The sequence below is a fragment of the Aedes albopictus genome, unplaced genomic scaffold (assembly GCF_035046485.1).
Source record: "Aedes albopictus strain Foshan unplaced genomic scaffold, AalbF5 HiC_scaffold_6, whole genome shotgun sequence".
Classification (NCBI taxonomy): Eukaryota; Metazoa; Arthropoda; class Insecta; order Diptera; family Culicidae; genus Aedes; species Aedes albopictus.
The window spans coordinates 138,107-157,590 of NW_026917420.1; positions in this window are offsets into that span (position 1 = coordinate 138,107).

Sequence of the window (19,484 nt, forward strand, 5' to 3'; positions counted from 1 at the left end):
AACTACAGAAAAACGTAGAAAGAAACCCATAATAACGCTTGGAGAAATTCCGGCTTCAAAGGGTTGAAGCACTCCTAAAACCCCTTAAAATACCCCTGGAACCGCCTGAAACCCTCTGGGACGATCCTGAAACCCCACAAACACTTCTGAGATCCCATGAAGCTCCCTGGGACCCCCTTGAAAGGCCTCTGAGACCTCCCAGTATCTCTTGCAACCTTCCTTTGCTATAGTTACCGTCATTATTATATTTTCTCATACAATTCCTAATAATGCCTTTTCTGTCCAAGGTGAGTTAATTCTCAGCTGCTCTCGTTCTTGTTGTTTCTTCTTGCAGAACTCCAGTACGTTCAAATCATGGAAAACAAATCTTCCCAAAGAGTTTATTTTGTGAGACCACCACTTCTTCCCAATCCTCCCAATATCCCTCGCCGGACCACAACATTCCACCCAGAAGGATTCGCTTTTTGCCACCAGCATGCCACTACTGGCTGCTGTGGTGTGTACTCCCAAGAGAGCGGAGAAAACTTAATGAGGGTTAGATTAGAGTTGCTTTTTCCCAGTCTGATGGTTCTCCTCCAGTCCAGTCCCAGTCTCAAATAAATCAGTACAAATGAAACGTTTTTTTTGTGTGACTTGCTGCTGCCACGTTCCGCCAAAGTCGAGGGTGAAACTTGAAGAGCTGAACCGAAAGTTTATTTCGATAGTTTGTTGCAGACGTCGGGAGTCGATGAAATATTACATATCAGGATTGTACGTACTTATTAAGAAATCTTCAGAGTTATAATAACGTTAAATTATGCGTTCTTATGATGAATTTACGCACCATTAATGCGATACAAATTTGTGCGACGTGGTATCTGAACGACCACTCACATGCTCAAATCTAAGTTACTATGGAATCATGTGACCAAAGCGACAAGCAACTGCCGCAGTTGTTTAGCGTTTATTTCTTGCCATTCACCAGCAATCAATCCCCCCAAGACTAAGGGAGAACGGACGTAGGTTGGGTGTCGCCATTGAGGAATCATTAGAACCAGAGAGCAAAAGTTTGTCCCGAGATGCGAGACCTCTTCCACCCAGGGACCGGGTGTCACTAATGAGAGTTAGTGTAGAGTTCTTCTATCGGAATCCGAGCGCAGACTTTTATCCGAAAGGTGATTATTGCCTTTCTTCTGCTCGGATGTCGAGTGGCGACGGAAGTTTCTTCCCAGGAGTTGAGTTGATCGGGAACTCAAATTTCAGGCAGACGCCCGGGTTCATTGATTATTCTATTCGCGTAGCATGGCAAAAACGCACAGGCAGGCGATGGAAAATTCATTTTTTCCACCGACAGGAAATTGATTTCCTGGCGTTTTTTTGTCCGGGTTTGCGAGATCCGGTACGTTGCAATGGTAATTAGCTTTCATTGGCATAAACCGCACAGATTGTGGGGCACTTCACTTCTTGGCGCAGTGCAACCAAGGATATCCAGATGGGAAGGGATCCCAAGTAACAATCAGCATGCCTTGAAGGTTTATTCATGTTTTATCCTGGTTTTATACGAGCATGTGAAAAAGCTAGTTGTTCTACATTAGTTTTATGTGGTAGTTTTTTACTTTGCACCTTTGGCATTCCATAAAACTATCATATAACTTCTGCTTCTGCTATCGGAAGTGGAAGCGATAACACAAAAACCAAGCTCATTTCAAGGTTTCGTCGTCGACTTTGGCACTGTGGAATAAAATTGAACTATCCACCTTTAGTAACATCTAGTTTTTCTTCCGGGAAGCCGTAAATGTCCAATGACATCTAGTTTATACTCTAGTTGAAGTCTACAGACCAGACTTTACTACCATAATCTATGGAAAGCTCTTCAGATTGCTGTAAACTCTTCAACTTACAAAGTCTCTACTTCTACCTGCAACCAGGTTCTGATAACTATTTTTTCAGACAACTTAACAACGGATTGCTTAATTTGTAGAAGTGTTTATTTGCATTTATAATGCAGAACTAACGCGTGATAGCACTTCTAGTGCTGATATGAATTGATTATTAACGCTAATGATTACTGGAGGACCACTGTCTTGAGTTAAGTGTATCAAAATAGGATACGCTATATGGACTTAAGATCGTTACCGGGATTCAATTTGCGAGGTGGTTTCCAGTCTATGGAGGGTTCCAGAATTTTCCAGAGAGTCCGTTAGGAAGGAATATCCGGGGGCTTCAGAGCCGTTTAAAGGGGACTCCAATGTAAATTAATAAGGTTTTTGGGTCACTTTGGGGTATTTCTGGATAGTTTCAGAAGATTTCAATGGTGTTTAGAGGGGCACATGGAGGGGCCCAAAACCCCCTAGATATCCCTGAGACTCCCTGCAACTCCCCTGAAACCTCTTGAAAATGCCTCTTAAATCTTTTGAAAGCCCCAGAAGCATCCTGGAGCCCCTTAGCATGCCACTGAAAATCTCCTGAAATGCTTCTGACATCCCAAAAAACACCCTGAAAAACCCTCAAATACCACAAAAGTATCTTAAACTACCCAGAAACATTCGAAAATTTCCCCACAAACCCCCTGAAATTCCATGAGACACCCCTGGGAACAACACTAAAACCGTCCCCAGAAATGCCCTCGAATTCCTCTGAGATTCCCTGAAGTGTCTTTAGAACCGTAATTTGCTACCTGACTCCTCCTAAAGTCCATTTGACACCCACTTCAAAACCCAGGGTCGATGCCATACCCAGCAACGCTCTTAAAACCTCTTGAAGCGGCCCTGTAAGTCCAATGAAACCTCTAAAAATTTGAAAACTCTGAAACTACCCAGAACTTGTTTGAAATCGTCCCTGATAAGAAATACGACTGTAACTTTGCAACGGATCGTTAAAATTAGCCAGAAAATTGACTGTAAACACTTTGGTGTATTTTTGATGTTTGTGCCAAATTTCATTGAAGAATTAGAGCAGTGCCTTTAACAACATCGAATCCAAATATGGCCAAATAAAGGCTGACATTCAAATACTGAAAGCACGGATTCGTCATCCAAACAACACATATAGCGAAAATTGCTCTACACATGTCAAGACTGTAAAATTGTTGATAGTGCAATGATTTTTTTTGGATTTTTGCCAATGTATTTCAATGACGCTTCGCAAGAACTAGCCCTATCAGTTTCTCACAGCTATTGCGGTTCATTTCTGTGTGTTCAACTCTGAAAGCGCTGTAAGTACATGCTGCTAGATTATCTCTGCCTCTAGCTGCAACCATGTGGTACTGACTAAAGACGTGATAGTCGGTTCAACTGTAACTGGAAAGCTGATCCTTTTTCTTATTCATCTAATATCACACACACACACATACACATATACACGAGATTAACTCTCCAATTTGCATTCCTGTTTTTGCCTTTCTCGTACACTAAGTGTACTGGAAAGGCTATATGTTCACTCCAAAAATGACTTTTTGATAGAAGGCCCGGAGGGTCAAAACACATATACCAATCGACTCAGCTCGACGAATTGAGGTGATGTCTGTGTGTGTGTATGTGTGTGTGTATGTGTGTGCGTGTGTGTGTGTGTCTGTATGTGTGTGTACAAAAAACTCACATCACTTTTTGGCAGTAAACCTCATCCGATTTCAATGATCGACGGTTCATTCGACGCGGAATCTGGTCCCATTGTTTCCTATTGAAAATGGTTCGGATCGGTTCAGCCGTTCCGGAGATATGGCCATTTAGGTGTTCCGGAACGGTACCCCAAGAAGGGACCAGATATGAAAATGCATCAAACCTATGCATGCGACACATCAAACCACGGCATTTTCGATAACCTGATGAGCGGTAAGCAGAAAAATAGTCTAAGACCATATCTGAACCGGTAGTGTTCCGGAACCGGTTTCGGGTGTCTCGCCGGAAGTGTCAAATATTCAAGTGAACCAAACCCATGCATGAGACACATCAAATTACCTGATGAGCGGTAAGCAGGAAAATAGTCTCAGACCATATCTGAATCGGTAGTGTTCCCGAACCGGTTCTGGGCGTCCCGCTGGAAGTGGCCAAATATACAATTGAACCAAACCCATACATGCGACACATCAAACCACGACATTTTCGATGACCTGATGGACAATGAGCAGGGAAACCATCTCAGACCATATCTGAACCAGTAGTGTTCCGGAACCCGTTCCGGGGTTCCCGCCGAAGTGGTTAAATCTGAAAGAGAAACAAACCCGTACATGCGTCACATCAAATAGTGTTTCGGAATCGGTTTTGAGTGGCCGGAAGAGGCCAAATGTAAAAGTAAACCAAATTGAGGCATGTGACACATCAAATCATGGCTTTTGCGATAACCTGATGAACAGTTAGCTAGAAAATAGCCTTACGTCACACTAAAGCAGAGATGCCAGATGTTTTTCTGTATCACTCGTTCAAAAATCTGTAACCCATATAAAATTTGAGTGAGAAATCTGTATCCCGTACAAATAGAAAATCTGTATTTCATATAAACGCTATCTGTATTGATGCTGAAAAATCTGTATAATACAGAAAAATCTGTATATATGGCATCCTTGCACTAAAGACAACTGGTAGTGTTCCGGAATTGGTTCCGAGAGTCCCGTCGAGATTGCCAAACTAGAGATGGGTAACTCACTCGCGAATCGACTCAAAGAATCGATTCGCGAAACCGAGTGAGTGAGCCATGACTCTTTTCAAAAGAGTTACGATTCGCTGATGTTCATTACGATCGCTAAAAGAGTTGGTATGACTGCGCACCTAATGATGATTCGACGCAGAACATTGCAATCCTTGACAATTAATTTTGTTTTCATACTTATATTATGAGGGCGGCTCGCACCAGCGATTCGATTCTTCGGAGAAATTAACGAAAACCTACGAATCTTGCATTTCACTACGTTATGCTCAGATGTTTGTGCAGATCGTCAATATTCATACCATGCAATTAAATTTTCTCGAAAACTGGGTAGATCCGTACAAAAATGAGAGCTCACACCGAAAATCAACATTTTCTTCAAATCCCGGAAATGAGTTGCTGAGGCGATCAAAAGAGTCGACTCTTTTTTGAGAGTGAATCGAGAGCGATTCACACTCAAAATTGAATCATTTTCCCATCTCTATGCCAAACCCTGCATGTGACACCTTCAATTTGCAGCGTTTTTGTTTAACCGATGAGCAGTTAACAAGACAATAATGTTAGACCATATTTGGTTCAGCTGGTAGTAAAATGTAAAATTTAACCAAATCCATGGATGCGGTACATCAAATCACGACCAGTCTTGTAAACATTCAACACTTTTTACTACCTTCATTTCGTTGCCGCAGTCGGGTGTCAGTCGGCTTTGTTACATTCGTGCGCTATCGTTACCTCTTACCTACACACAACACGAGCAGTAGAACGAAGATCAATAAACATAAGAAAGGGTCAAATCAATGTCATCTGACACGATGACATGTGTCCAATTCTAGCTTTACGCATAGATTTCCAGCCAGTTCCGATTATGAATGTTAATATTAGTTTATAATTGCATGTTGCATTGAATACGACACACAGATGGGCAACATAGCTTTTATTATGGAAGAAGACAGGAATAACAAAAGCCGAACCGTCTCCCGAAGCCGCTATCGTGGTGAAGTGCATTCGTTTGACATTTTTGTTTCGAACAGTAGTTTGATTGCTTGTGTTGCTAATGTCGGAGACAAAGGAGGCCGAATATCGACGAAAAGGTTCAAATGACTGTGATCTCTAACAAGACTGATCACGACTTATCGACAACCTGATGGAAAAATAGGGTAAGACCACATTAGATTCCCGGTAGTGTTGCGGGTTCAGCTGTGGCTTCGAAAGTGGTTAAAAAAAAGACACTACACCGTCTTCAACCATAGAATGTACAGACTGAGCAAGCACTAACATATGACAACGGACAACACACATAACACCCAGTGGCCCAGTGGAGAATTTTCCGTTTGACGAAAAGTTTTCCCCGACTGGAGCGGGAATCGAACCCACACTCCGAGGCTTACGAAACGTCTAGATGACTGATGCCTCTAGCCGCACGGCCACGAAGCCCCCAGGTTAGAAGTAAAAGTGAAGCAAACCCATTCATGCGATATATCAAATTGTGGTGATTAGGTAAAGGTGAATAAATAGCAATAAAATATTTTCAGACCATAATTGGGACAACCGGTAGTGTCATGGTCCATGACTCATGGAATCAGATCCGGCTATCCCACCGGAAATTACCAAATATAAAAATGAACCAAACCCATACATACGACACATCAGATCGCAGATTTTTTGATAATCTAATGAACGGTTAGCAAGAAAATAGCCTTAGATCACATTAGAGACTAGCGCTGTTGTGTAGCAGAACCAACGTTCATGTGAAAAATTAAATCATGGCTTTGTTTAATGGCCTGATAAACATTAGGTATGAACAACAGTGACGAATAGGTCTAAGTTCTCATATATGAGAACAAAATATAGACAAAACTAAAGCGATCTCATCAAATCGTACCATTTCAGATTCCTTAAGGTGTAAATTTATAGCAGGATGGGTCAATGTTGAATAGAAAAAATAAGAATTTGATCTCGTCAACAGAAGATGGTGGCTGTTTTAAGGAATTTTGAGCTCTAAAACTATGTAAAATAAGTGTGTTTGGTATGGGAAATATGTTCGGAGTCCACCAGAGTATCCAAGATAGCGGTCCCAAAGTCCAAGATAATGGCCCAGTATTCAAGTTAGTGCCTATTTTATAGGATTTTTGATTCTTGCATTATGGGCATATTTTGTATGAAAATATGTCCAGAATTCAAAATTTGTAATCAGAAAATCCAAGCTGTGCGCTGTTTCACAAGGTCTGCAATATGACTTTAGTTTGAATTGGGAAGAATGCCGGTCTTCGTCCAAAACTGGTAACCAGAAAATCATAAACGACATGCCAAAATTCAATGGTGACTATTTTATTTAATTTTAAGTGCATAGTTCAAAAATGAATACCAGAACATCCAAGATGGTGTCTCAATGTTCAAGATGGCGGTTAGTTTAGTTGGGGTAGATATCCGGAGTCATAAAATGATGACCGGAAAATCTAAAATGACGATTCAAAATTTTGCGGCTTCATGACATTTGTTTGGTTTGAGTTTTGGATCGTTGTCTTATATTTTCTGAATATTGGATGTTATGCAAATATAAAATGTATCCATATTGAGTAGATTTAGCAAGCAGTTTTCATTTTGTATTTATGTCAATTTCATCAACATGTCGCTCGAGTTTTGTTGTAAGGCTATATTAAAGCACGAGGGAGGCACCATCACCGCTAGGTGGATTAATTAGGGTTTTTTCACAATTTCATCTCTCAATTTGCCAACATTCTGTGTCTTCTAATTCTCAAGTTTTTTCCAGTACGTTTCGATGCACCAGCAAACTGGTACAAGCCTTTAAAGGGTAAACATAGACATGTGATCTGATATTGTGAAAAATAAACATACATATAACGGATTGTAATTATTGTCTTGGTATATTTTTCCTCCCCGCTGTTGGAGAAATTCAGCCACTGCGTCTAATAAGCTGAACTTTTGTCTTGGTATTGATCGGCCTCCAGTGATAGTGGAGGTGGTCAAGCAGTCAACTGAGATGTCTGATTTGCACAATACGTCGGAATATGTGCTATTTGTAAGTTTCCCAATTCGATGATGGCTTTGATAAAATTCTTGGATTTCTAGTCCATAACTTAGGAACAACTCGGCGTATGTCGACGGAAAGATCATGAATACAGATTCGACGAGAAAGGCACTATCACCACTAGGTTGATTGATCGGGGTTTTTACTTATTCGTTTATTTGGAAGGCTCGAGCACCACATGGCCATAATTGAGCCAAAATCATTTGTTCATTTTATTTACATTAATTCAACATCTAACGGTTTTTTACTGCCTCAAATACTCGCCCAAGTACTCGCGACTGTTCCGAGGTTAAGGATTACAAAATATTGAAATTGGGAAGGTGAGATGTAGGCGACTTAAGCTAATTTATTTACTAACTTAAACTAAGAAACATTGATTCGGTAAACCTGAGCGTCTGTTCTCCAGGAGGAGCGGCTCACAACAGCGTCTGATCCCCATGTTAGGGGCGGCTGATCTACGTCCGAGTGCCAGGGAAGGACTCTAAGCTCAACTGTGCACTATGGTGCTCCGGAAAGTAGGGGGTTGGTGTCAGGCCCTACGAGCCAGCCGTAAAAAAAAAACCAGGTTAATCCACCTAGTGGTGATAGTGCCTTTCTCGTCGAATATGTACTCAACATTTTTTCCGGCCATAAGCCGAAGTGTTCCTGAATCCTGAGAATACTCTAGAACGGAATAAATCTCATTTTCTTCTTTTGTCACAGTGCTCGTTGACTCGTCATTGAGGGGTGGAGTTGATAAATGATAAATGAAAAAATTCTTAAAAAAATAAGCAAAACCGCTTAAGGCGAAACTGGAAGCATTTCCTATTTTTTTGGTTTTTGATTTTTTATAAAATAACGAAGCAATATTTTCAAAATCGGTTTTCGTGCACATGTTGAGTATGGATCAGGGTATATTCTGATTTGGTTACGCGGCATAAAATGTTTTTCGTTTTTGCAGAAACCATTTTTTGTGAAATTTTGTTCAAACATGGTTTCTGCAAAAACGAAAAACATTTTATACCGCGTAAAAAAATCAGAAGATACTCTGATCCACACTCTACATGTGCACGAAAACCGATTTTGAATATATTGCCTCGTTATTTAATAGTACATCAAAAACCAAAAAATGAGGAAAGGCTTCCAGTTTCGCCTGAACTCATCGGTTTTGATTAAAAAAAACTTCTGGAAGACTCTAATTTCACTTTAAAATTTATAAATCTATTGGTTTATTTATTTGTGCACTTCTTCAAGATATTGAATTCCGACCAAAATTTCCAAGGGGGGACCCCTCTGGACTTAAGAGAAAATCAAAATTTGTGTCAGCCTTATTCAGAAAAGCAAGAATTTTATCAAAGCCATAATTGAATTTGGAAACTTATTGATGGCTCATATCCCGACGCTATGTTAAACGTAAACGTATTATGCGTTGCGCGAAAATTTGTACGCGCAAGCGCCCATACATCTCCGCCTGTAAGAAAAATCATTTTGGTGTTTTCGGCGCAGTATTCCTTGGCCAATTCGCGCACTTATTGTAGAAGACACCATAACGATTAGACATACCAGCGGAGGACTATTAACGATTTTGCACCATTTTCGCTCTCTATTTTCTTGCAACGGGTAATATAGGCCGAGCTGAAAAATATCAAATCTCTCAGTTGACTGCTTGACCACCTTCACTAGCACTGGATGCCGATCATTATCAAGACATTTCGGCAATTTTTTTTCTGCGCACAACTTTAGCCTATATTTTATTATCATTAGTTATAAGATTCATGTATAATTTGACAAAAAAAAAACCAGATTAATCCACCTAGTGGTGATAGTGCCTTTCTCGTCGAACATGTACTCATGATCTTTCCTTAGTTGGGATACGACTGGGATGATTTTGCTTCAGAATGTTGGCTTATGATTTTTTCCGACGTTTCGGTTCGTTTGGGACCTTTCAAGGGATCGATCGGTCAAGGTTTCCTAGTAAAAATGGCTTTTCTGAACCCAAAAATGTCATACGGAAAGTTTGGTATATATTGAGTCCGTTCGGTTTGAAACCGTCGTGTTGAGGACAATCTCCTACCTATCGGGTGGTCTAGAACTCGGTCCCTGTTTATGGAATCTTCCGCTATTGCTTTGTTAAGCAAGTTTCTGAGCATGAGCCATCATTCCGAAGCATGATCTTTCCATCGACGTAATCTGAACTGTTCCTGAATCCTGAGAATACTTTATTTAGAAAAGCAATAATTTTAATATAATTGGGAAACTTATTAATGGAACATATTCCAACGTTATGTTAAACATATACTGCCGTGAATCGCAAGTCAGTCCCATCTGCATTTTGGGCAAAAATGAGTTATTGGTCGTTTTCGAGATTTCTTCGTATGATCTTTCAGCTGCGTGCAAACAAATATATAGTTTGTTCAGTACAAATGAAAAACAACACCAAGTCAGATTGTCCTATAATGAAATGTAATCGCAAGTCAGTCCCCATACGAACTTGTGCACCCTCCAGTGCAAAACCTAACACTATTTTAGCCAGTTTTCTATTTTTCACTGTTACGTTTTCACGTTTGAAACAATATGTGAAAGTTTCATGATGATCACAGAAGTTTCCAATTCATGGCGACTTTTTCGAGTTTCATATAGAAATCGAATTCAGAGGCCATTTTCTCAATGCCTACTTTTTACATATGGGACTGACTTGCGATTCACGGCAGTATAGACAGAGCTGAAAAATATCATAATTTTCAGTTGACTGCTTGAGAACCTTCACTATCACTGAATCACTTCTTTCACAATCACAGATGACTTTACGGTCTTCGGTTACGGTTCTTCTTTCATTATTTTAGGTTACTAGATTCTTGTAAGATTTGACAAAAAATGCAAGTACATAATAAAAGCATAAAAAATTTTCCCAGTAGTTTTAGACGCAAAAGAGGATTGAAAAAACTTTGTCCGGGGTTGATGCGATAATTTTCATTTTTCAATGTAACGTAGACCCATCCTACTATATATTTTTACACCTCAGGAATCTGAAATGGTGTGACTCTTGGTGTGATTTGATGAGATTTTTTTACAGACAAACAGACATATCATTTGGAACATATTGCTATTTTATTCGTCACGAAACAATAATCGCCAAATGCTAATCAGGTTGCGTTTCATAAGCCGGTGCGGTGCTGGCTTGATAACGATAGTGAGTAAACGTCAAACGGACAAAAACAGTTTATACCTATTTGATTCAACCGTTGAAAACAAGCACTATGGGTGAGTATAGTGAGACGCCTGTTTTTATGTGGCCTTAGTTCAGTCAAGATTTTGTTCTCTTACAAATATTTATCGCTTGTATTGACTTTGTTAACTTTTGTAGTTTTTGCGAGCACCCAATGCTGGTTCTGCATCACTATCGGTAGCCTCTAATGTGGTCTGAGCCAATTTTCTTGCTAATCGTTCCTCAGGTTATTAAAAAAACCGCGGTTTGGTTCACTTTTGTATTTTGCCACATTCGGTAGGATACGAGAAACCCAATCCGGTGCACTACTGGTAGTTTTGAATGCGGTCTGAGCCAATTTTCTTGCTAACGCATGCATGGGTTAGGATCACTTTTTCATTTGCATACTTTCGGCGGGACACCAGGAACCGATTACGGGACAGTACCGATTGTCCCTTATGTGGTTTGAGACTAGTTTCTTGGCAACTGTTCATCATGTTCCCTAAAAAGCCATGAATTCATTTTTGCATTTGTCCACTTCCGGCGTAACAACTTAAACGGTTCTGGAACACTACCGATATTATTTAATGTGGTCCGAGCTTATTTTCTTGCTAACTGTTCATCAAGTTATCGGAAAATCCGCTATCTGATGTGTCGCATGCATGGGTTTGATTCCTTTTGGCATTTGGCCACTTCCGGTGGGATACCCTAGATCCGGAACACTATCGGTAGTCTTTAAAAAGATCTTAGATGTGGTCTGAGCCTATTTTCTCGCTAATCGTGCATCATGTTATTTAAAAAGCCACTGTTTAATGTGCCGGGTTTTGTTCTCTTCTATATTTGACCACATAGGTGGTTTCCAATATGGTACGAAACTATTTTCTTGCTAAACGTTCATCAGTTTACCTAAAGAGCAGCGATTTGATGCGTCGCATTTAAGGATTGGGTTAATTTTTATGCTACTTCCGGAGGGACATCTGGAACCGGTTCTGTAACACTACCGGTTCAGATCTTGTCTGAGAATGTTTTTCTGCCTACTGTTCATCAGGTTATCGAAAAAGCCGCTATTTGATGTGTCGCATGCCTGGGTTTGGTTCACTTTCATATTTGGCCACTTCCGGCGGGACACCCGGAACCGGTTCCAGCACACTACCGGTTCAAATATGGTCTGAGAATTTTTCCTGCCTACTGTTCATCAGGTTATCGAAAAAGCCGCTGTTTGATGTCTCGCATGCATGGGTTTGGTTCACTTTCATATTTGACCACTTCCGGCGGGACACCCGGAACCGGTTCCGGAACACTACCAGTTCAGATATGGTCTGAGAATGTTTTCCTGTCTACTGTTCATCAGGTTATTGAAAAAGCCGCTGTTTGATGTGTCGCATGCTTGGGTTTAGTTCACTTTCATATTTGGCCACTTCCGGTGGGACACCCGGAACCGGTTCCGGAACACTACTGGTTCAGATATGATCTGAGACTATTTTCCTGCTTACCGTTCATCAGGTTATCGAAAATGCCGTGGTTTGATGTGTCGCATGCATGGGTTCGTAGCGTTTTCATATCTGGCCCCTTCCTGGGGTGCCGATCCGGAACACCAAAATGGCCATAACTCCGGAACGGCTGGACCGATCTGAACCATTTTCAATAGGAAACAATGGGACAAAATGCCCTGTCGAATGAACCATCGGTCGTTGAAATCGGTTGATATTTACTATCTAAAAATGAGGTGACCTTTTTGTACACACACACACACACGCACATACGCACACACATACATACACACACACATACACACACACAGACATCATCTCAACTCGTCGAGCTGAGTCGATTGGTATATAAGACTTGACCCCTCCGAGGGCTCTATCTAATTTTCGTTTTTGGAGTGAACATATAGCCTTTCGGTACACCTTGGTGTACGAGAAAGGCAAAAAGTGCAAGCAAGCGAAATTTCCCCAATTAAAGCCCATTCAAATTTCTACCGTGTTACAGAGCGCGAGGACTCAACCAGTTGCATCAAAATTGTTCGCAGTAATTTTAGACGCAGAAGGGGATTGGTGCTATAAAATTTAAATTTTTCCATACAACGTTGATCAATAGAGTTAATAAACTATAGAGGACGAATGTCGCTGCTGTTCCCTTTGTTCTCGCTCGCAAACATGTCGGGTATATATCTGTCAAACTGCATGCTTTTTCGCTTTGACACTTATAGCCCGGCCTATCTCCGCCAGCAAGAGATGTTTCGGCAGCGACGCCAGCGACATTCTTCCTCTATAGTTTTCTACCTCTATTCGTTGATCCATCCTACTGTAAAATGACGCCTCAGGAATCTAAAATGATGTAATTGGACAAGATCGCTTAAATTTTTATCAAGATTTTGTTCTTTTACACATATTAATCGCTTGCATCGATTTTGTTCACCTGCGTAATTTCAGCAATGGATCCAACCCTGATTCTGCAACACTGCCGGCAATCTTAAGTGTGGTCAGAGACTATTTTCTTGCTGCCCGTGTAACTGGTTAACGAACATTTTTGATGATTTGATGTTTCGCATGCATGGGTTTGGTTTTGTTTTTTAATTGGTCACATCCGACGGGACACCTGGAACCGGTTCCGGAACACAACCGGTTTAGATACGGTATGAAACTGTTTTCTTGCTTACCGTTCATCTGGTTATCGAAAAACCCCGCTCTTCCATGTGTCACATGCCTGGGTTTGGTTCACTTTTTTAATTGACCACTTCCGGCAGGATATCCAGAACCAGTTCCGGAACACTACCGGTTCAAACATGGTCTGAAACTATTTTCCTGCTTACCGTTCATCTGGTTATCGAAAAAGCCGCTCTTTGATGTGTCGCATGCCTGGGTTTGGTTCACTTTTTTAATTGGCCACTTCCGACAGGACATCCGGAACCGGTTCTGGAACACAATCGGATCAAACATGGTCTGAAACTATTTTCCTGCTTATCGTTCATCTGGTTATCGAAAAAGCCGCTCTTTGATGTGTCGCATGCCTGGGTTTGGTTCACATTTTTAATTGGCCACTTCCGGCAGGACATCCGGAACCGGTTCCGGAATACTACCGGTTCAAACATGGTCTGAAACTATTTTCCTGCTTACCATTCAACTGGTTATCGAAAAATCCGCTATTTGACGTGTCGCATGCATGGGTTATGTTCACTTTCTTATTTGGCCACTTCCGGCGGGACACCCGGCGCCGGTTCCGGAACACTACCGGTTCAGATATAGTCAGAGACTATTTTCCTTCATCCCGTTCATCAGATAATTGAAAATGCCGTGGTTTGATGGGTCGCATGAATCGGTTTGTTGCATTTTCATATCTGGCCCCTTCCTGGGGTACCGGTCCGGAACACCTAAATGACCATAACTCCGGAACGGCTGGACCGATCTGAACCATTTTCAATAGGAAACAATGGGACAATGTACCCCGTCGAATGAACCATCGATCGTTGAAATCGGTTCATATTTACTATCTAAAAATGAGGTGACCTTTTTGTACACACACACACACACATACACACGCACACACATACATACACACACACATACATACACACAGACATCATCTCAACTCGTCGAGCTGAGTCGATTGGTATATAACACTTGACCCCTCCGGGGGCTCTATCAAATTTTCGTTTTTGGAGTGAACATATAGCCTTTCGGTACACCTTGGTGTACGAGAAAGGCAAAACATTGTAACGGAAAATCAGCAACAGAATAATACGAACGGATACCAACGGCAACGACCCCAGTGAACAAAAAGGACTTGCGATTGGAAACTCGGTACGTGGAATTGCCGATCTCTCAACTTCATTGGGAGCACCCGCATACTCGCCGATCTACTGAAGGACCGCGGGTTTGGCATCGTAGCGCTGCAGGAGGTGTGTTGGACAGGATCCATGGTGCGAACGTTTAGAGGTAATCATACCATCTACCAGAGCTGCGGCAACACACGCGAGCTGGGAACAGCTTTCATCGTGATGGGTGATATGCAGAGGCACGTGATCGGTTGGTGGCCGATCGACGAAAGAATGTGCAGGTTGAGGATCAAGGGCTGATTCTTCAACTTCAGCATAATAAACGTGCACAGCCCACACTCCGGAAGTACTGATGATGACAAGGACGCATTTTACGCGCAGCTCGAACGCGAGTACGATCGCTGCCCAAGCCACGACGTCAAGATCATCAAAGGTGATTTGAACGCTCAGGTAGGCCAGGAGGAGGAATTCAGACCGACGATTGGTAAGTTCAGCGCCCACCAGCAGACGAACGAAAACGGCCTACGACTCATTGATTTCGCCGCCTCCAAAAATATGGCCATACTTAGCACCTTTTTCCAACACAGCCTCCCTTATCGTTATACCTGGAGATCACCACAGCAGACGGAATCTCAAATCGACCACGTTCTGATTGACGGACGGCACTTCTCCGACATTATCGACGTCAGGACCTATCGTGGCGCCAACATCGACTCCGACCACTATCTGGTGATGGTCAAACTGCGCCCAAAACTCTCCGTCATCAACAATGTACGGTACCGGCGACCGCCACGGTACAACCTAGAGCGACTGATGCAACCGGATGTCGCCTCAGCATACGCGCAGAACCTCGAAGTCTCGTTGCCAGACGAGGGCGAGCTCGATGAGGCGCCTCTAGAGGACTGCTGGAGTACAGTGAAAGCAGCCATCAACGATGCAGCCGAGAGCACCATCGGGTACGTGGAAAGGAATCGACGGAACGAATGGTTCGACGAAGAGTGCAGAACGGCTTTGGAGGAGAAGAACGCAGCGAGGGCGGTAATGTTGCAGCTAGGGACTCGACAGAACGTGGAACGTTATAAACAGAAGCGGAAACAGCAGACCCGCCTCTTTCGGGAGAAAAAGCGCCGCCTGGAAGAAGCGGAGTGTGAAGAAATGGAACTGCTGTGCCGTTCCCAAGAAACACGGAAGTTCTATCAGAAGCTCAACGCATCCCGCAACGGCCGCGAGCCGAAATATGCAGGGATAAAAACGGAGGCCTCTTGACGAACGGACGTGAGGTGATCGAAAGGTGGAAGCAGCACTTCGATCAGCACCTGAACGGCGTGGAGAACATAGACACGGGAGCCCACGGCAACGGAAGAAACGACGACGCCAGTGCAGCGGAGGACGGAAATGAACCAACTCCCACGCTGAGGGAAGTTAAGGATGCCATTCACCAGCTCAAAACCAACAAAGCAGCTGGTAAGGATGGTATCGCAGCTGAACTCATCAAGATGGGCCCAGAAAAGTTGGCCACCTGTCTGCATCGACTAATAGTCAGGATCTGGGAAACCGAACAGCTACCGGAGGAGTGGAAGGAAGGGGTAATCTGCCCCATTCATAAGAAAGGCGACCATTTGAAATGTGAGAACTTCAGGGCGATCACTATTTTGAATGCTGCCTATAAAGTGCTATCCCAGATCATCTTCCGTCGTCTGTCACCTAAAACAAATGAGTTCGTGGGAAGTTATCAAGTCGGCTTCATCGACGGCCGGTCGACAACGGACCAGATCTTTACCGTACGGCAAATCCTCCAGAAATTCCGTGAATACCAGGTCCCAACACATTATCTGTTCACTGACTTCAAGGCGCCATACGACAGTATCGACCGCGCAGAGCTATCATGGACGAAACATGGAGAATCATGGACGAAAACGGCTTTCCTGGGAAGCTGACTAGACTGATTAAAGCAACGATGGATGGTGTGCAAAACTGCGTAAGGGTTTCGGGTGAACTATCTAGTTCATTCGAATCTCGCCGGGGACTGCGACAAGGTAATGGCCTCTCATGCCTACTCTTCAAAATCGCTCTGGAAGGTGTGATGCAACGAGCCGGGCTCAACAGCCGGGGAACGATTTTCACAAAATCCGGACAATTTGTGTGCTTTGCGGACGACATGGACATTATTTCCAGAACATTTGGAACGGTGGCAGAGCTGTTCACCCGCCTGAAACGCGAAGCAGCAAAGGTCGGACTGGTGGTGAATGCCTCAAAAGCAAAGTACATGGTGGTAGGCGGAACCGAACACGACCGGATCCGTCTGGGTAGTAATGTTACGATAGACGGCGATACTTTCGAGGTGGTGGAGGAATTCGTCTACCTCGGATCCTTACTGACGGCTGACAACAACGTGAGCCGTGAAATTCGGAGGCGCATCATCAGCGGAAGTCGGGCCTACTACGGGCTCCAGAAGAAACTGTGGTCGAAAAAGATTCACCCACGCACCAAATGCACCATGTACAGAACGCTAATAAGACCGGTAATCCTCTACGGGCACGAGGCATGGACCATGCTCGAGGAGGACCTGCAAGCACTCGGAGTTTTCGAGCGACGCGTGCTAAGGACGATCTTCGGCGGTGTGCAGGAGAACGGTGTGTGGCGGAGAAGAATGAACCACGAGCTCGCTGCACTTTACAGCGAACCCAGCATCCAGAAGGTGGCCAAAGCCGGAAGGATACGGTGGGCAGGGCATGTTGCAAGAATGCCGGACAACAACCCTGCAAAGCTGGTGTTTGCAACTGATCCGGTTGGCACAAGAAGGCGTGGAGCGCAGAGAGCACGATGGGCGGACCAGGTGGAGCGTGACTAGGCGAGCATCGGGCGCGACCGAGGATGGAGAGCGGCAGCCACGAACCGTGTATTATGGAGAAATATTGTTGATTCAGTTTTATCTTGAATTTGATGTAATACTAAATAAATGAAATGAAATGATTAAACAAAATGTCCTGATCTGTAACAGAACCAAAAAAGGCATTTACGATAGACAACGACAAGAAGAGCATAAACGGAATACCCAACAAACATTAATGCTGTACAACGGCTGAACAAACCGTACTTATGCTTGATTTTGAATATTTTGGCTGAATAAGCTGTTAAACAGCTTTCATTGTTACATGGGTAGAACAACGACAAACAGGGGCGAACAAGAAGACCAAAATTTGCATCCCTATTCTAGATTTTTTTTTTGCAGTGAAACCCAACCTGATCAGTTTTGCCAGAAAATCATGAAGTTCAATTGTTTTCATAACAAGAAACACACAGAACATTGATATTGGAACTCGTGCTACATGTTAGATATGTTTGCTGCATTACAGGTTCCTGACACTAAAATGAATACACAATCTTTCCCATACATAAGAAAAGTAGCACTTTCTCAAGTGCAAGAAATTGAATCGTCTTTCAAGAATCAGGTCAGCCCATTATGGTGTTGGTCGGTGCATTGCATTACAGCTGCACTAACTGCCTGCTCTCTGAGGGTATTTGTTATGAGCTGTTTAAAAGCGCATAAAATAATTAAAATCCCTTTTCTACCGCTATTCACTGTTGCCCAACACAGTAGTTCAAGTTACAAATTAGATGGCCAAAAATTATCAAAACATAGCCGCCTACTAGTTTTTATCTTCTTACGTGTTTTAGTGAATTGTTTTTTCCTGCATTTCGACTCATGTATTGGACAGCCTATGGCTGGCGAAGTTTTTCTTGCACATCGACATTAATATGAGCCGTTGACCAGCTTCTAATCTAGATTGAGTTTAAATAGAGGCAAATGTAACATGATTGTTTTCTCTTCATCGATTCTTTCTTCTTCAAATTGAAGTAACAAGTTGATAAAATAACGACCGTCATTGATAACTTGATAGCGATTGCTGGCGTATTTTCGGTCCTCGGGTTGCTTATAAAACAACTGTTTTAATTAAAGCCGACGTTTCGAGCGTTTATTCACTCATCTTCAGAGCAAACTACAATTTACATACAAAGTTTGAGTAGTAAAGTCATTTGCTATACAAAACATTACTCACATCAAAGGTTGTTTTTAGGTCAAGTGGGTTTGGACATGAGCTGATGGAACGGCTAACAACATTACACTGTAATTATACATACAAATTTCGGGCATAATGACTTGATTCGTTTTTACAATAATTAAAACTTTATACGGAGCACAAACTTACACAGCTTTCACCTAGGCACATCTAAACAGGTTTGAATTAAAATATCTATGAGTGGAGACGTCAAACAAAAAGATGGAACATAAAGGACGGAAACATTAACAGAGCTGTGAAAGTTTGTGCTCCGTCCAAAGTTTTAATTATTGTAAAAACGAATAAAGTCATTATGTCCGAAAATTGTATGTATGATTACAGTGCAATGTTGTTAGCCGTTCCATCAGTCCATGTCCAAACCCACTTGACCTAAAAACAACCTTTGATGTGAGTATTTTTTTGTATAACAAATATATAGATGACTTAACTACTCAAACTTTGTATGTAAATTGTAGTTTGCCCTGAAGATGAGTGAATAAACGCTCGAAACGTCGGCTTTAATTAAAACAGTTGTTTTATAAGCAACCCGAGGACCGAAAATACGCCAGCAATCGCTATGAAGTAACAAGGTGCAAGTTTGATTGAACTTCTTCACGCTTAAGTGAAGTGCAATCATACTTGCATCTTGTCACTTTAATTTGAAAAAGATAGAGTCGGTAAAGAGAAATCGATCATGTTATTTTCTTCCCTATTTTAAATCAATCTAGAAATGCATGTGGTTAGAGTCGCCTCACAGATTTCGATATTGTCGATAATGCCTAATCTGTCATA